At 44.0% G+C, this 16695-nt stretch overlaps 1 protein-coding gene across 1 annotated transcript in view; it reads left to right on the forward strand.

The window, feature by feature from the left end:
* Positions 1-14028: 14028 nt before the first annotated feature.
* ZC3H7A (zinc finger CCCH-type containing 7A) overlaps positions 14029-16695 on the forward strand; it is a 40455-nt gene continuing 37788 nt past the window's right edge. Inside the window, exon 1 of the mRNA XM_081560370.1 lies at positions 14029-14131. The gene's annotated coding sequence lies outside the window, so the exon portion shown is untranslated. The remainder of the gene's footprint in view (positions 14132-16695) is intronic.

Here is a 16695-nt window from a genome sequence, read left to right on the forward strand (position 1 = left end):
CACCAACATGGAGAAGGAAATGGCAACCTTCTCAAGTATTCTTGCCTGGAAAATCCCATGGACAGAGGAGTTTGGTGGGCTACAGTCCATGGGGTCGCAAAGAGTCGGACACAAACTGAGCGACTAAGCATGAAGCACCAACATAAAATAATCTTACAGGCCTACTGTGGTTTCCTTGATCTGTCAAAATGCTATTGTCACAAATGAGTCTGTGTATAACTGGTGAAATCTAGTCAGTGTCAGCCTCCTGGTGTTAGAGTATAATACACTAACGCTGGGAGAGGCTGGGGGAAGGGCACATGGGACTTCCCCATACATTTCTTAGTAATCTCCTGTGAATATGTAATTATTTCAAAATAATAAGTTTTAAAATTAAATTGTATGAAAACATAGACTATTGAAATTTATAAGACCTGGAGACTGTCATTTAGAGTAACTCAGAAACAGACAAATACCATGTATTAATGTTTATATGTGGAATCTTAAAAAACGACACAGATGAACTTATTTGCAAAGCAGCTATAAAGATGCAGATGAAGAGAACAAACTTATGTGTACCAAAGAGGGAAGGGGGAGGGGCAGGATGAATTGGGAGGCTGGGATTGACAGATATATACTATTGATATTATGTATAAAATAGATGAGAACCTGCTGTATAGCATGGGGAACTCTACTCAGTGCTCTGTGGTACCTAAACAGGAAGGGAATCCAAAAAAAGAAGGGATATATGTATATGTATAACAGGTTCATTTTGCCATACAGCAGAAACTAACACAACACAGTAAACCAAATATACTCCAATAAAAATGAAAAACAAAACAAATAAAAACCAAAACCACCTAATGCCAGTTTGTCTAATTTTACATTGAAAAGTAAAAGTGAAAGTGTTAGCTGCTCAGTTCTGTCTGACTCTTTGTGACCCCATAGACTGTAGCCCGCCAGGCTCCTCTGTCCTTGGAATTCTCCAGGCAAGAATACTGGAGTGGGTTGCCATTCCCTTCTCCAGGGGAACTTCCTAACCCAGGGATTGAACCCATATTTCCCACATTGTGGGCAGATTCTTTACTATCTGAGCCACCAGGGAAGCCCCGCACCAAGAAACACCCCAAATGCTATTGTAATTATAAGGACTGACCACAGGGTGTCACCAGTGGCCTGTCATAGCCCTCTGAAAGTTTGTTTTTAACTCTCACTAAACAAGAGTTGTCATTCGGGAAGAAAGGAGTTGTTCATCTTAAAGAATAAAGAATATAAATTAAATATATTTGAATATGTTCAAACATATTTTTTCTAACTGGGTGCACTAGGAAGTCCCAATATCTCATCATTTTTTTTTTTTAGGTGAAAACACAGAGACCCCTAAGAAAAGGAATAAACTTTACCAAAGGCAAATAAGACAGTCTCTAGAGGAATCTCACTTCTCAGAAGTGTGGTCCATGGACCAGTAGTGTTGGTATGGCCTATGAACTTGTAAGATGTGCAAAAAAACTCAGGCCTCACCCCAGGTGTACTGAAGTAGATTTCTAACAAGCTCAAAGGTCCACCCACCCCACTGTAAGTAGTAAAAATCTAAAAGAGACCTGGGGGTTCAGGATGGTGGGACACATGTATACCTGTGGCTCATTCATGTCAATGTTCATCACAATATTGTAAAGTAATTAGCCTCCAATTAAAATAAATTAATTAAAAAATAAAAATAAAAAATTCAAAAAAAAATTAAAAATAACTTCATTGAAAAAAAAGAAAGAGACTTAAGAAAATGAATGCAGGCATGGAAAATACCAGTTGCTGCCAATACAACAAAACTGTCCTAATTTGGAGTTCACTGAATCAGAATTACAATTTTAACCTGGATTGGATTAAATAGTTATAATGTGTGCAAATGCATAATTATACCTACAAAATAATGTTTGCACATATATGTGTATGCACATAAAATATGTAAATTGTATTTCATGTTTATTATACATCAAACTTTGGTCCTGATTTTGCAAAGAAAAAGTTTAGAGATAGCTTGTTGTATAATCTTAGACCAAATCATCAATATGGTTTACACTAGCCTCGTGATTTTTTAAATGAAATGATATATTCTATGATCACTTAATAATTACTGAATTTGAACAAGATACCATGTCACTTCCTTCTTTAGAATTGCTAATAAAATCAGATAGTTTCAAATGTTACCAGGATGCTCTCAGAGTATTGTGAGCTTTCAGAGTTTAATGGAGGAAAACTTTTACTTTTTTCTCCTCTAGCAAATTTACTTTTTAATCTCTTGATATTGTGGTTGTGTAATTCACCTTATTTGCTTCCTGCAGTTCGTGAATGCTATTCACTTTTCCCATATCCTTTCTCTTGACTTTTGCATTTGATTTTAATATTTTAGTATTCCTCTGTGGTCTTTCACTCGTAGGGGACTTTCCTGGTGGTCCAGTGGCTAAGACTCTAAGCTCCCAATACAGAGGGCCAAGGTTTTTTCTTTTTTTTTTTAATTTATTTATTTTGGCTGTGTTGGGTCTGCTTTGTGGCTCATGGACTCTCTATTTGTGGCGCACATTCTTAGTTGTTCCAATATATGTGGGATCTCAGTTCCCCGATCAGGAATCAAACTTGCATCCCCTGCACTGCAAGGCAGATTCTTAACCACTGGACCACTGGGGAAACCCCAGGGCCAAGGTTTGATTCTTGGTCAGGGGACTAGATCCCAATGCTTTGAGTTAGAGTTCACATGCTGAAACTAAAACGCAGCATGACCAAAATAAATAAGTAAATAAATATTTTTTTAAAAAAGAATAGATTCTTCTCATGATGGCTGTTGGCCATCAAAATTAACAGTTCCTCACTATTTTAAAGCTATTTTACTTCACAGCCTTCTAGTAATCTACTTAATTGCTTTTATGGGGCAAATAATTTCCAGAGCTGCCACTTTAAAAAATTGTAAAAAGCACATAACACAAAAATTACCACCAGAACTGCTACGTTTGTTTATTAAACATGTTGAACTTTGTCACAGAGTTGGCTTCGTTGAAGGACAGTTTGCTCCCTGGCTGATCACATCTTATTGTTGACTTTTCCTTCCTTGTCTGCCTTTCATTCCCTGACCTTTTCTCTGATCTTATCAGTCTCTGCTTTATTTCCTCCTGGGCTGATCACTTCTAACAGGGATATCTCAACCATAATGGACAGAATGCTATTCAATAATTGCTTGATTTTCATAACTAAATACAAAATGTTATAAAATACAAATTCAGAAAGATACATGAATCCCAGGGTCCATAGCTGCATTATTTACAATTGCTAAGGAATGGAAGCAACCTAAGTGTTTATCAACAGATGAATGAATAAAGAAGATGTGAGACACACACACACAATGGAATACTACTCAGCCATAAAAAAGAATGAAGTTTTATTTGTAACAACATGGATGAACTCGGAGAACATAAGTGAAATAAGACAGAGAAATACAAATAATTTATGGTATCCCTTATATGTGGAGTGTAAAAGTTACAACAAACTAGTGAATAAAACCACAAAGAAGCAGATTCAGAGAACAGAGAACCAGTGGGGAGAAGTAAGTGCAGAGAGGCCACAGAGGGGTGGGGAGATAAGGGTTATTAGGGGATTACATGAAATTGTGTATGGGAAACATTTGAAAATTATAAACATTATAGAATTTAAAGAATCTTTCATTCAATAAAAATTTTAATAGCTTAGGAAACTGAATGAAAAGATTATAGCATTTTCATTGTAATAAAAGCCATATCTATAACTTTAGAGTAAAATACGAATGCTATATACATTTTAGAGGAATCCAAATGTAGAACTGAATAGATTTGCTTTATTGTTGAATAGAAATATAATATAAATGCATGCATATGCAATAAAAATATATACGTATATGATGTTACATGCAATCTTTTTTACTTTTGTGTCTTCTGAGAGCCCTCATGCTCTTGGAAATCTTTCAAGGTGGCCTTTTAAATTTGCCTTAGGAAATCTGTGTTGCAGGGCAGTGGGTGTCAAGGAGCATGTATTCATAATCAATATCTTCCTACCCACTACCACCCCTCTGGTCTGCTGTACTTTGGATTAATTTCTGACTAGCAAAGTGTCTTTTTTTTAGAGGGTATTTATATAGTAGTGGGACACACTTCTCAATAAAAAGTTATATACCAATAAATACTAATATAATAAATGAAATGTTTATTGACTATCTGTGTTCCAGTCTCTATGGGATACGATGTTAAGGAAAAAAGATACAGTCACTACCCTCATGGGGCTTCAGTCTAGGAAGGGAGACAAATATGAATCAAATAAAATGCAAACAAATGTGACCTTGCACTTGTGTCTAGTGCCAAAAGGGAAGTATACCACACACTGAGTGTCTCTGCTGGGCAGACTTGATCTCCTTGGGAAAGTTAGGGAAGGTTTCCCTAAGAAAGTGTCATATGCAGACAGGGAGGTCATGAGTTCAACTTTTGAGATGTGGTATTAGAAATGCTTCTGAGCTGTCCAAGAAGAGATGTTAAGTAGGCAGCTGGATTGTTTATTGGGCTGGGACTCAGGACTGATCTGGGCTAGAGACCTACATGGAAGAGCCATCAGTGCATAAACGACAGTGGAGGCCAGAACCGTCAATGAGATTGGCTAGGACGGTAGAGAATTGGAAAAGAACAGGACCTACATCCATTTATTATCTTCTTTTATCAGCACTAGAAATAGAGTCTTTGTTTTGGAAAAATGTGCCAGCACTTATAATCTTCTTTAGGTATCAAGTACTTTTCCTTGGAGGGATAATTCTTTTCCCTTTCTTGGCTGAGCTGACAGAGCTCAACCAAGAAACAGAATTATATACTGACCCCCAGCACCAGGTGTGAGTATATAATTGAAGCCCAAGTCATTATTTTCTAACATGATTGTATACAATGTCAGTGGACAACAACTCAGTTGTATGACATCCCCCAAGCCTCAGTGATTGATTCAGGATGGTCAGACAATGACCTGGTTCTGGCCAATGAGACTCAGGCCTTGAATATTTGTGGGGGTTGCTGAGAAGACACCCCATAAGCCTGAAACTGCTAGCAGCTCTCTGGACTCCATAAAGGGAGGAACTGCCTGAGAGTGACAAACAGAGCTGACTGATGGAGAAAGACTGGGTTTTGTTGACACTGAAGCTGGCTTTACCTGGACAGGTGAATTTACATGTGATTAAGTTAAACTCGCCTTCTGCTTTAATCTAGGCTAAGCAGGGCCCCCTACTTAAAGATCATTGCTACTAAAAAATTCTTGATATACCCATTCATAGACTTTAAAGAAAATGCCAGTAGAGAATTCCCTAGAGATTGGGACTCCATGCTTCCAATGACAGGGGTTGGGGTTCAATCCCAGGTTGGGGAACTAAGATCCCATAAGCCAAGTAGTGCAGCCAGGAAAAAAAAAAAAAAAAGAAAGAAAATACCAGTAAAGGGTTGTCAACTTAAAACCTGCTCCTCTGATCAAAGCTGAAGAAAAGCAAGACAGACTTTGCTGATACTGTAGATGAGGTGAGGCAAAGTAACATTTGAATTGAGAAGCAAAGGGAGCCCTTACAAAGTCATGATGCACCTAAGAATGTTTAAAATCTGGTTAGATTTTTTAAAAATATATAACTTTATTTTTTTGGCCATGCTGTGTTGCCTGTGTGATGCCAGTTCCCCGACCAGGGATTGAACCTGTGCCCCTACAATGGAAGCGTGGAGTCCTAACCACTGGACTGCCAGAGAAGTCCCTAAAACCTAGTTAGATTTTGTTCTAGAAAAGAAACAAGAGATTTAAGCACATCCTATAATAAATTTGTGTGGAATATATGAATTTTGGGGGGTTGCTTGGAAAATCCCATGGACGGAGGAGCCTGGTAGGCTACAGTTCATGGGGTTGCTAAGAGTCGGACACGACTGAGCGACTTCACTTTCACTTTTCCCTTTCATGCACTGGAGAAGGAAATGGCAACCCACTCCAGTGTTCTTGCCTGGAGAATCCCAGGGATGGCGGAGCCTGGTGGGCTGCCGTCTGTGGGGTCGCACAGAGTCGGACATGACTGAAGCGATTTAGCAGCAGCAGCATATACACACATATACAAACACACACACACATGCATGTTCCTAGAAACACCTTTTCTGATGAAAACAAATGCCTTAAATAGCATGCCTGAAGGATGGACGCTGAATGATAGGGAGCAGAGCTGGCTCGGGTTTTTTTTTTTTTTAATTGATATTTAAAATTTATAGCACAACCAGATGACTATGATTCAGATTTAGAGTTTATTCACATTTATTCCTTTTTTGCAAATGTCTTTAAAAATACATTAATTTAAATTTTTGCTATAAATCAGTCTAGAGCAGCAGATGTAGATTTGTGCTAAGTACATTTTATAACAACTTCACAGAAGGGGAAAATGGCTTTGGACATGTTGTTGGAAACATTCATGTGGTTACTCAAGGGAGAATTTGTACATTTTTTATATTTATGGCTTCTGCAATTTCTTAATAAGCCTTGGCACCCTGTCAAAGGCTATAAAAGACTGAGTAAAATTTATGATCCTTGAGCATGTTTAAAAAAAAAAAAGCACTCTATTGTAGATTAGTTGGATTAAAGGAGCCTGCCAACCATTTCCTTTAATTGAGGCAGTAAGTACCTTTTAAACTGCAGTGTCGGTGGTAAGTTTTCTTCTGATTTCATGTTTATCCTCCTCATGTACACATGTCCTGAGAATTTCACATGTTAAAAGACAGAGATCTTGGACCCTACATCCAACAGATCACGTTTGCTTAACCTATGCTTTAGGTTCATCATAGGGGCTTCACAGATGGCTCGGTGGTAAAGAACCCACCTGCCAATGCAGGAGACTCGGGTTCAATCCCTGGGTCAGGAAGATCCCCTGGAGGAGGAAATGGCAACTCACTCCAGTATTCTTGCCTGAAAAATCCCACGGACAGAGGAACCTGGCAGGCTACAGTTCATGGGGTCACAAAGAGTCTGACCTGACTGTGAGACTGACCACACACGCCCAGGGTCCCTGTGCTCTTTCCTGTTCTGTCTATTTCCCAAGCCCACATCTTGGAGGATCTTCAAATAGCAAGTATAATTTTAAGTATCTTGAGTGTAGGAACTCTAGGTTTCGGAAGTTAGCACACTGAATGTAGTTGGCACTCACATTTGTTGAACAGATGAATGGAGCTCCCTGGATCCCATCCACTATTCCAGAAGGACCATTTCCAGGTGGTTTGAGTTCCAGAGGCTGGAGGCAGTAGAAGGCAGGGGCTGGATTAATCAGTGGATGGGGGAGGAAAAGTCAGCTGAGAATAGGTATGGAGAGGAAGACAGAACACACGGAAAGGGGATCCTTGAACTCCCAGCTTTGGGGCAGCAAGAAGTAGGGGAAAAAATCGAAAATAATTTCTTCTGTGAAGACAGCACTCCTGGATTTCTCATGATCCTCCATTCCCCAAAGCTTCTATTAATAGAAACTGGAGCAATTCTTTCTCTAAATGTTAAATGTGTCTCCCCACATAAAAGCAAGGAACTGTGTGATACATTGTGGCACCAAACTTAGTATCAAGTCCAGGCTGAGAGTCAAGGGAACACACTTTGGAGGCAGAAATCTGTTTTCCTACATTGTATCCTTCTGGGGGGGAACTCCAAAGAATTCCTGGAAAAAATGCTGACAAGTAAAACATCAAGTCTTTCATCTTATTTCTCCAGTTATTTATCTGTCTGCTTCTTTTATTTTCTTGGATAATTAGGGCTCTTTTGCTCTATACTGGGCTTCCCTGGTGGCTCAGATGGTAAAAAAAATCTGAGTGCAGCACAGAAAACCCAGCTTCGATCCCTGAGTCGGGATGTCTCCTCACCTGCAATTAGTCACACATGTAAGTTGATGTACAGGCTGCCAGCCCATGGGTGGAGGTTTTAGCAAGCTATCTTCAAAGCTGAGTAACATGAGAAAAATACCAAGAGAAAGTGGAGAGGAAGCACATGCCTAATCCATATACCTACAAAGCCAAATAAAGGAATCCAGTTTATATTTTTTGTATCTTTCTTACTTTAGCATTTCATCAAAGCAGAATGTGGAAGAAGTATCTGTTCAGTTCAGTTCAGAAGCTCAGTCATGTCTGACTCTTTGCGACCCCATGAACCGCAGCACGCCAGGCCTCCCTGTCCATCACCAACTGCTGGAGTCTACCCAAACCCATGTCCATTGAGTCAATGATGCCATCCAACCATCTCATCCTCTATCATCCCCTTCTCCTCCTGCCCTCAATCTTTCCCAGCATCAGGGTCTTTTCAAATGAGTCAGCTCTTTGCATCAGGTGGCCAAAGTATTGGAAGAAGTATAGTCCCAGTGATTTACCGTGATTACTCAGTTCACATAACTATTCAAGGAATATAATAATATCACATTTAAAAAAATGCTGAACATGTAGGTTCCAGCACAGGTTCCCATAGGAGCACTGAGATAATTCATGCGTGTGGCTTGTTGAAGTATCATGTGGTCATTTAGCAAACATTTAACATGTGCCTTTCCTGTTCTGAGTCACCATAAAATTGAAGGTTTTCCTTTTCTGGAACACGTATATTCACTGATGCTTTCAAACTGTGGCACTGGAGAATAAAGTTCCTTGGGCAGCAAGGAGATCAAACCAGTCAATCTCAAAGGAAATCAGCCCTGAATATTCATTGGAAGGAAGATGCTGAAGCTGTAGTACTTTGGCCACCTGATGCAAAGACTGACTCATTGGAAAAGACCTTAATGTTGGGAAAGATTGAGGGGAAGAGGAGAAAGGGGCATCAGAGGATGAGATGGTTGGATGGCATCACGGACTCAATGGACATGAGTTTGACCAAACTCAGAGAGGTAGTGAAGGACAGAGAAGCCTGGCATGCTGCAGTTCGTGGGGTCGCAAAGAGTCGGACACAACTTAGTGACTGAACCACAACAACAAATATAATACTTGCAAACAGATCATTTAGATTTTCATTCTTATTTGAGGTTGGCCCTGTGGTGAATCCATTTCTGTAGATAATACATTGATAATAGCCTCAAGATAGTGGGTTTATCTCTGAGATGGTGGGTCTATCTTTAAATCATTTTTTAAAGATTTTTTGTTTTTGATGTGGACCATTTTTAAAGTCTTTACTGAATTTGTTACAATATGACTTCTGTTTTATTTTTATTTTTGTTTCTGTTTTACGTTTTTGTTTCTTGGCCAAGAGGCATGCGGGATCTTAGCACCCGGACCAGGGATCAAACCCACACCCTCAGCACTGGAAGGTGAAGTCTTAATCATGGGATCACCCAGGGAAGTCCCCTGAGGTTCCATTTTCAAGCCAGTGACTCAAGCATTTTTCCCCTTCAGGATACCTAAGAGATCTGCCACCCTTCCATCATGCCCCCACCAGGAACAGTTTTTCCAAATGTAGGGGGGCTAGGGAGCGCGCTTCATGGTGTCTGGGGGTGTGGCCTGGCGCAAGTGCCCCCCCACCTCCAAGATCATGGCGGCAAGTTTATTCCATTCATTAGTCAAACCTTGAGGGAGATGTAACTGTTAATTATTGACCATTCTCTGTGCCAGGTGCCTTATGTACACATCATTTAGTCCTCACCATGAGAGAGGGATTATTAGCCACATATTAAGACTGAGCTCAAGAGTAAGGTGTGAGAAATGGGCCCCAGGCCATCCATATGGGTAAGGAGCAAACTGGGATTTAACCCTTGTTTCCCAAATTCCAAGTCCCCTCCCCACTGTGCTATCTCCTACTAACCAACTGCTTGTATCTTAGATGTTCACTGGCCCAGTTTGTACCTGCTGCTCCCACAAAATAACCATAGATTGGGTGGCTTAAACAAGAGACATTTTTTTTTTTTTCCCCTCACAGATATGAAGGCTGGGAAGCCCAAGATCAAGATGACAACTGATCTGACATGTGTGGTGAGACCCTCGTCCCAGCTTGCAGATGGCTGTCTTCTCCTTGTGTCCTCACATGATGGGGAGAGAAATCATTTCCTTCATGCCTCTTTTATAAGGGCACTAATCCTGTTCATAATGGCTGCACCCTCATGACCCAACCTCCCAGAGGCCCACCTTCTAATATCATCACATTGAGGGGTTGGATTTCTAACATATGAACTTAAGAGAGGGGACACAAACATTCGTGCCACAACATTCACTTCATATTTATTTGGAGGAACTTGAGTGAGAGAGAATGGTGTTTATATAATGGTATGAACATTTTTTTTTTCCCTTTGGAGGGGACTTAGGATGTGAATATATAAGACAAAACCCACTTTTGTCATGTGTGCATGCCAGCTGCACCTGAGAATCTTCAGAAACGTTATACACAAAACAGAGCCATCACTGATGTTACTGCCAGGGTGCAGGAGCTGCTGGCCAGAGATCCCCACAGTCTAAGAACTCACTCCCACATTTCCAGATGAGTGCTAGGAGATGAGGTTCTTAAACTAAGACTCCTAATTTGGTGCCCTGCTGAAAGGAAAAACCAAGGCAACCAAAAATAGACATATACTGACTCCTTATACAGTTGAGAATTTTGACAGGATAACATGCAGAGGAGTGGAGAATTCAAGGTGGGCAGGAAGACTGGGATCACAAACTAATGCAACACACTTTAGCAACAACAAAAGCCATCTAAAAAGAACAGGCCAAATAAAATAAAAAGAACAGGTCTTGGGAGTTCCCTGGTGTTCCAGTGGTTAAGAATCCACCTTGAAAAAAAAAAAAAAAAAAGAATCCACCTTGCAATGCAGGGGACTCTGGTTCAATCCCTGGTTGGGGAACTAAGATCTCATAAGACACGGAGCAACTTAGCCCACGCACCACAATCACTGAGCCTGCACACCACAATGAAAGATCCTGCATGTGGAAACTAAGATCCCAGCACAGTCAAATAAACAAAATAGATGAATTAAAAAAAAAGAACAGGCCTGGTTTGCCTTCTCTTGCTTAGTAGAATACACAGTTCTGGTCATAAGAACTCTCCCATGGATAGATGAGAGAGATGTGAAAATCATCCTGTATGATCTGGACGGGCTCTGTGTCACAAGGTACTTACAAAGGAAAGAAGAAAGCAGGAGAGTCAGAGAAGACCTGACATCGGAGGCAGAGCTGGGGAGATGCATCCTGAGAAAGGCTTCCCTAATCACTGCTGGTTTTGAAGATGACAGGAGATACCGTGAGCGAAGGGAGGCTGCAGCTCCCAAAAGATGAGAAACGCAAGAGAACAGAGTCTTTTCTGGAGCCTCCAGAAGGAATCAGCCCTGCCCATACCTTGACTTTAGCCCACGAGATCCATTGTCAGACCGCCAGAACTGTAAGATAGTACACATGCATTATTTTAAGTCACTAAGTTTCTTGGTGATTTGTTACAGCAGCCAGAGGCAACTCGTACAATCCCATGGAGTTTTCCCTTGTACTGGCAAAATGATGTCCATCTTCATGTAGCTTTACAACACCCTTCAGGGCCTGGTCCTTGCTCATAACCTCTCTAAATTTTCTGGGACCCCACTCAGGTGTCTGTGGTCCAGCCACTCTGGCCTTTCGGCATCTTCTTCTTCTTTTTTTTTTTGCTGTGTCAACACATGGGATCTTAGTTCCCTGACCAGGGATCAAACCTGCACTCCCTGCATTGGAAGTGCAGTCTTCACCATTAGACCACCAGAGAAGTCCCCTTTTAGCATCTTCTGACTTAAGTCTCCTCTCTCCATGCACCCCTGCGGCCGGTTTCCTCTTGCTCATCCTGAAGACTTTAGCTCCTAGCTACTTGGCGACATCCATTTGAGAAACGTTTATAGAGTGCTAGCACTATTCTAGGGGCTGGGAGTAGAGAACAGAGCAGGAAGAATCTCTACTGTCCTACGGGGGAGGAGGAAGACCACAAATAAGAACCCAAATGATTAAGCAAGGTCATTCCAGAGAGAGATGACCAAACAGAGCACTGAGTCAATGGGCAATTTTAGGTGACAGTCAGGGAAGGCCTCTCCAAGAGAAGACATCTGAGCTGAGACCTGAGTGATGAACAGAATCCCTTCCTCAGAGGGTCAGCTCTCCTTGAATGCTTGTCACAGTGCTTACCTGGTGTTACGGACTGAATTGTGTCCCCTCCAAATTCGTACATTGAAGCTTTAACTCCTGACATGACTGTATCTGGAGATAGGGCCTTCGAGGAGGTAATTAAGCTTAAATGAAGTCAAAAGGGTGGAGCCCCAAGCCAATATGATAGGTGTCCTCCTATGAAGAGAAAGGCTTGTACACAGAGGAAAGACCACGTGACGACACCACGAGAAGGTGACCCTCTGCCAGCCAAGCCGACAGTTCCTGTCAGAAACTAACCCTGCCAACACCCTGATCTTGGGACTTCCAGCCTCCAGAACTCTGGGAAAATGCATTCTTGTTTAAGCCTCCAGGTCTGTTGGTATCTTGCTACAGCAGCCTGAGCTAGTACACCAGGTTTATAAACTGACATCACCCAGATCACTGTCAGAGCCACCCAGCAGTCTCCCGGTTCCCCTTCTTGTCCCTCCTACAACGCCCAATCTCAGCACAATATCCCTAGAGAACTTCCTGAAATGCAGATCACATCGTGTCACTCCCAATTCAGACTCAGCAGTGCCACGCAGAACAAGCTCCAAATTCCAAACAGTGGCCCGCTTCGGTTACTCAGACCTGTCTGCCCTCAAACACACCAGCCAAAGAGTTCCCTCCGGTTCCCCAGACACCAAGCTCCAGCCTCCCGGTTTTTGCCAGTTGATCCTCCCTCTGCTGGGAGCACCTTCCTCAACTCTGCAGACTATCACCACTGCAGAAGCGTCCCTCCCTCCTATTTTAAATGAAGCTCTCCCATTATGGTCTCTTTACCCAGACCTAAGTCTCCTGGCTTTTCACTGCCCAGAACCATCTTTTCTGCATCTTGGTGGGTTCCCACTGCCACTCCGCATCCCATTATGGGGCAGGGACCTTGTCTTGTCCACCGCCAGAGCCCCCAGCACCGCTAGCTGTTGAAAATACAGGTGGATGGGGGTCTTCCTGATGGTCCAAAGGTCAAGACTCTGCCTTCCAACGCAGGGGCTTCAGGTTCCATCCCTGGTAGTGAAGGGGTGGGGATGGGGTACAAAGATCCCCACATGCCTTGAAGCCGGAAAAACCAAAACATAAACATTGTAACAAATCCAACACTTTAAAAAAAAGTCCACATCACCAGGATAGGGGGGTACCTATTAAAGAGTTTTAGATTGCTGACGACAGATTAACAATAAAGTGATGCTCTGGTGGAGGAAAAAAAAAAAAGGTAACATAAAAAAATAATCTTAAAAAAGAAACAAGAAAATACACGTAGATGAGGTGCCATTGGAAGGACGGGAGCCAGGCCCTCTAGCCGTCCATGTCTGAGCCGCCACTGAGTTCCGTACTCTTTCTCATCTGCAGGAAAGAGGACAACAACGATGTCCAGAGGCTCCCAACAGTTTACAAGCCGGAGGGTAAGGAGCACCAGCTAAGGACTTGCTAAATAAACAGTGGCTCGGGAGGGAGGCCTCCCGACAGGCAAAACGAGGTCAGTTCCCTGTGAGACGCGTTCTAACTCCCAGCTCTTCTGCTCAGGGGCCGCGCGGCCCAGAAAAACACACGCCCGGCGCGCATCCATTTGAACCGCACGTCCACCCCCAATCGGTGCCCAGGACCGCTGCTTCCGGGAGCCGCGCGGCCCCTCCATTGGCTCCGCCCCGCGGCCGCAGGCCGGCAAGGACCGCGCGCCCGCCTCGGGGGCGGCCCCGGGGGCCGGGGCCGAGGGTCGCCGCCTCCCGGTGCCGCCGCCGCCGCCGCCGCCCGGCCCGACGTGGCGCCGCCACCGCCCCCGGCGCCGACGCTCGCGGGCGCAGCCAATGGCGGCGTCTCTCGGGCGGCGGGCGCGACCTCCGGCCGCCAGAGGGCGCCGCGCGGAGGCCGAGGAGCCGCTGCCGCCGCCACCGCCGCCGCCGGTTCGCCGCGGAGGAAAGCTGCGAGCGAGCGCCCAGGCCGCCGCCGCCGTCGCCCGCTCACCGTGTGCCGCTGCCCGCCCGCCGGCGCGGCCGTCCCCGCAGGTAGGTGCGCGCAGCCGGCCCGCCGCCCCGCGCGCCGCCCGGCCCCCGCCCGCCGCCGCCTCGTGCTCGCGCGCGGCTGGTAACGGACACGGGCGGGGGAGGGGCGCGCTCGGCCGCCCCGCGGCGGAACGGCGGCCCCGGGGGCGCGGGGCTCGGCCACAAAGGGCGCGCGGCCCCGGCGCAGGGGCGGCCCGAGCGCGCGCCGCCGCCCGGGCCCCCGCGGGCGCGCCGACGGGGGCGGGCGGTCCCTGTCCCTCCCTCCCTGGGGGGCGGCGGGGGGCGCGTCTCCGCCAAGTGGGGCGCACGGGCGCCGCTGCGCGCCGCATTCCTCCATGAGTTTCGGTTGACAAAACACCCCTTCTCTGGTTATTTAAAATATATATATATGTGTGTGTGTGTGTGTATATATTTTCCCGTACTATTTGTTCCTGTTTCGGTGGTCGAGGACCCCCACCCCCACCAATCCAGTACCTTGGGTTTGGGGGCTGGAAGGATGCTCGCAGGGCGCTTGACTCGTTCATTTCGGGTCACTCTCCCCCCCCCGTTTTTTATTAATTTTTTTTTGCGCGGGGCTCACGTCTAGGACGCGCACGAATGGTTTCCTGTCTTTATTGTGGACACCGAGACGGCCCGGGCTGGAGGTTTCTCGTCCCCACCCTTAAAGAATGAAGACCTGTCAGTTCCCATTAGCGTGAATTTCCTATCGGGGACGGTCACTGCAGGGGTGTGGTCCAGCTGGAAAGCTCTGGCTGGTCCCAAGAGGTCGCGCCTGCACCCTGATTGGGTGAAATTTTCGGGACTTGGGTTCCCCCCCCCCCGTCCTCCGATACGTAGTTAGGTATTTTAAAAGCCAACCGTCCGCCTGAAGTTCGTGTGAGCTGCCCCCGGAAGGTGGCCGCTGACCGCCAGAGCGCTTGCAATGTGGCTTGACCTACTAGAGATGCCCTCTTCGGTGAAAGAAACACACCTGATTTTAAATCATTTAGGAGAAAACAGTAAAACACCCCCATTCGTCGTTTTTTTCCTGCTTAAATCATACATGTTGAAATGATAATGTTTCGAATGTATAGGTTAACTTAAATACATTCTTAAAATTAATGTCACTGGTTTCATTTTGTTCTCTCTTCTCCTTTTAACATGGCTACTTGAAAATTTAAAATTAGATATGTGACTGGCATTATATTTCTCTTGGACAGCGTTCAGCCAGAGCTTCGGAATGGGGCAGGGGTGATTAGGAGCCTGTGCCCTCTGCTTATTTTTTCCTGCTTCTGTGATGGCATGTGGCCTCCTCTGCTAGGCTCTCAAGGAACCCCCTGCCTCTTCCTTCTCACCCTCAACTGGACTGCCCAGCTGATTGCTTAATGAGGATCTTGTCCTAATTTTCAGGATAATTCAAATTAGTGGACGGAATTTTCTTTGCTGAAAAAAATGTTTTCCATCTGCTGTCTACTGGAGTCTGCAGATAGTTTCACTCAGAATCAAACTGTGAGCTATGGAAGCTGAATATTTTTTGGGGGTGGGGTGTGTGTGTAATGCAAAGCACATGTTAATTTTCAGGTCCTCTGCCACCTAAATGCCTTCCTTCAAGTTACCATGGCTCTTTCTTGGGTGCTCGTCACACACTGACCTACACTCTTCCCTTCCCAACTGTTAGATACTGTCAGTTTTTACGAGTAAAAATGGTGGTTGTTAATGATACTGTCCCCTAATTCTTCATTTTGACTAACTGTAAAACCTGTCAGTTTGGGAGGGTTAAATCAATGTTAAGTAGGAGAGAATCAATTAGTATAGAATCTCAAGTCCAGTAATGGTGACAGTGACTCTTGGAGAGTTGTGAGCATTCCAGTAAAGGACAAGGTAGAACAGAACAGAAGATGTCTGTATTCTGTTGCCTTGGTTACTCTAGAATGACTTTCAAGAGAAAGTATAATGTGTGGAGATTTGATTTCCAGATAATATCTTGAAGTGTGTGTGTGTTAGTGAAAATACTTTTTCTCCAGAATCTTAGGATTGGAAGTGAAATTTGTGTTCTCCAAAGTGTGAAATGTTTACAAATCAAGAGAAAAACCTTAGATAGTATTTTTAGGGTGGAGAAATAATATTAATCCAGAAGTTTAAAATGTGTACTTGTTCCAAACATTAATTTAAAAAATTTAATTCACATACACGCACACACACAATAGAAGCATATTAAGTGAGGTGAAAATTTCCCTTGATGCAAAGAAACAGGGTCATTTATCCTTACCAGGTTTTGCCCAAATAAGAAGTTTGCTTTTTAATTTTGTTATGAGTTTAGCGATGTGTTGTTTAGTTACCTAATTAATATTAGTTTCACATACTGTGAAGCCTTGGGGACCAGGTAATGGATACAGTAAAAGAGAGGCAGAAATTTTTCTGTTGCACAAATGAGAAAGTGGAACCTTTGTATTTTATTAGAATGCTTGAGTCTGGAGCAGGGTAGTAATCTGGCAGTTCAGCACACCTCTGCAGTCCTGGGCATGTCACTGACCCAGGGCCTGGGTGCCCCTGGGCAAGCTGTTAGTACAAGATTTTTTGTCTTTCTT

Source organism: Giraffa tippelskirchi, chromosome 13, assembly GCF_054371585.1.
Source record: "Giraffa tippelskirchi isolate mGirTip1 chromosome 13, T2T-mGirTip1v1.2.pri, whole genome shotgun sequence".
NCBI lineage: Eukaryota > Metazoa > Chordata > Mammalia > Artiodactyla > Giraffidae > Giraffa > Giraffa tippelskirchi.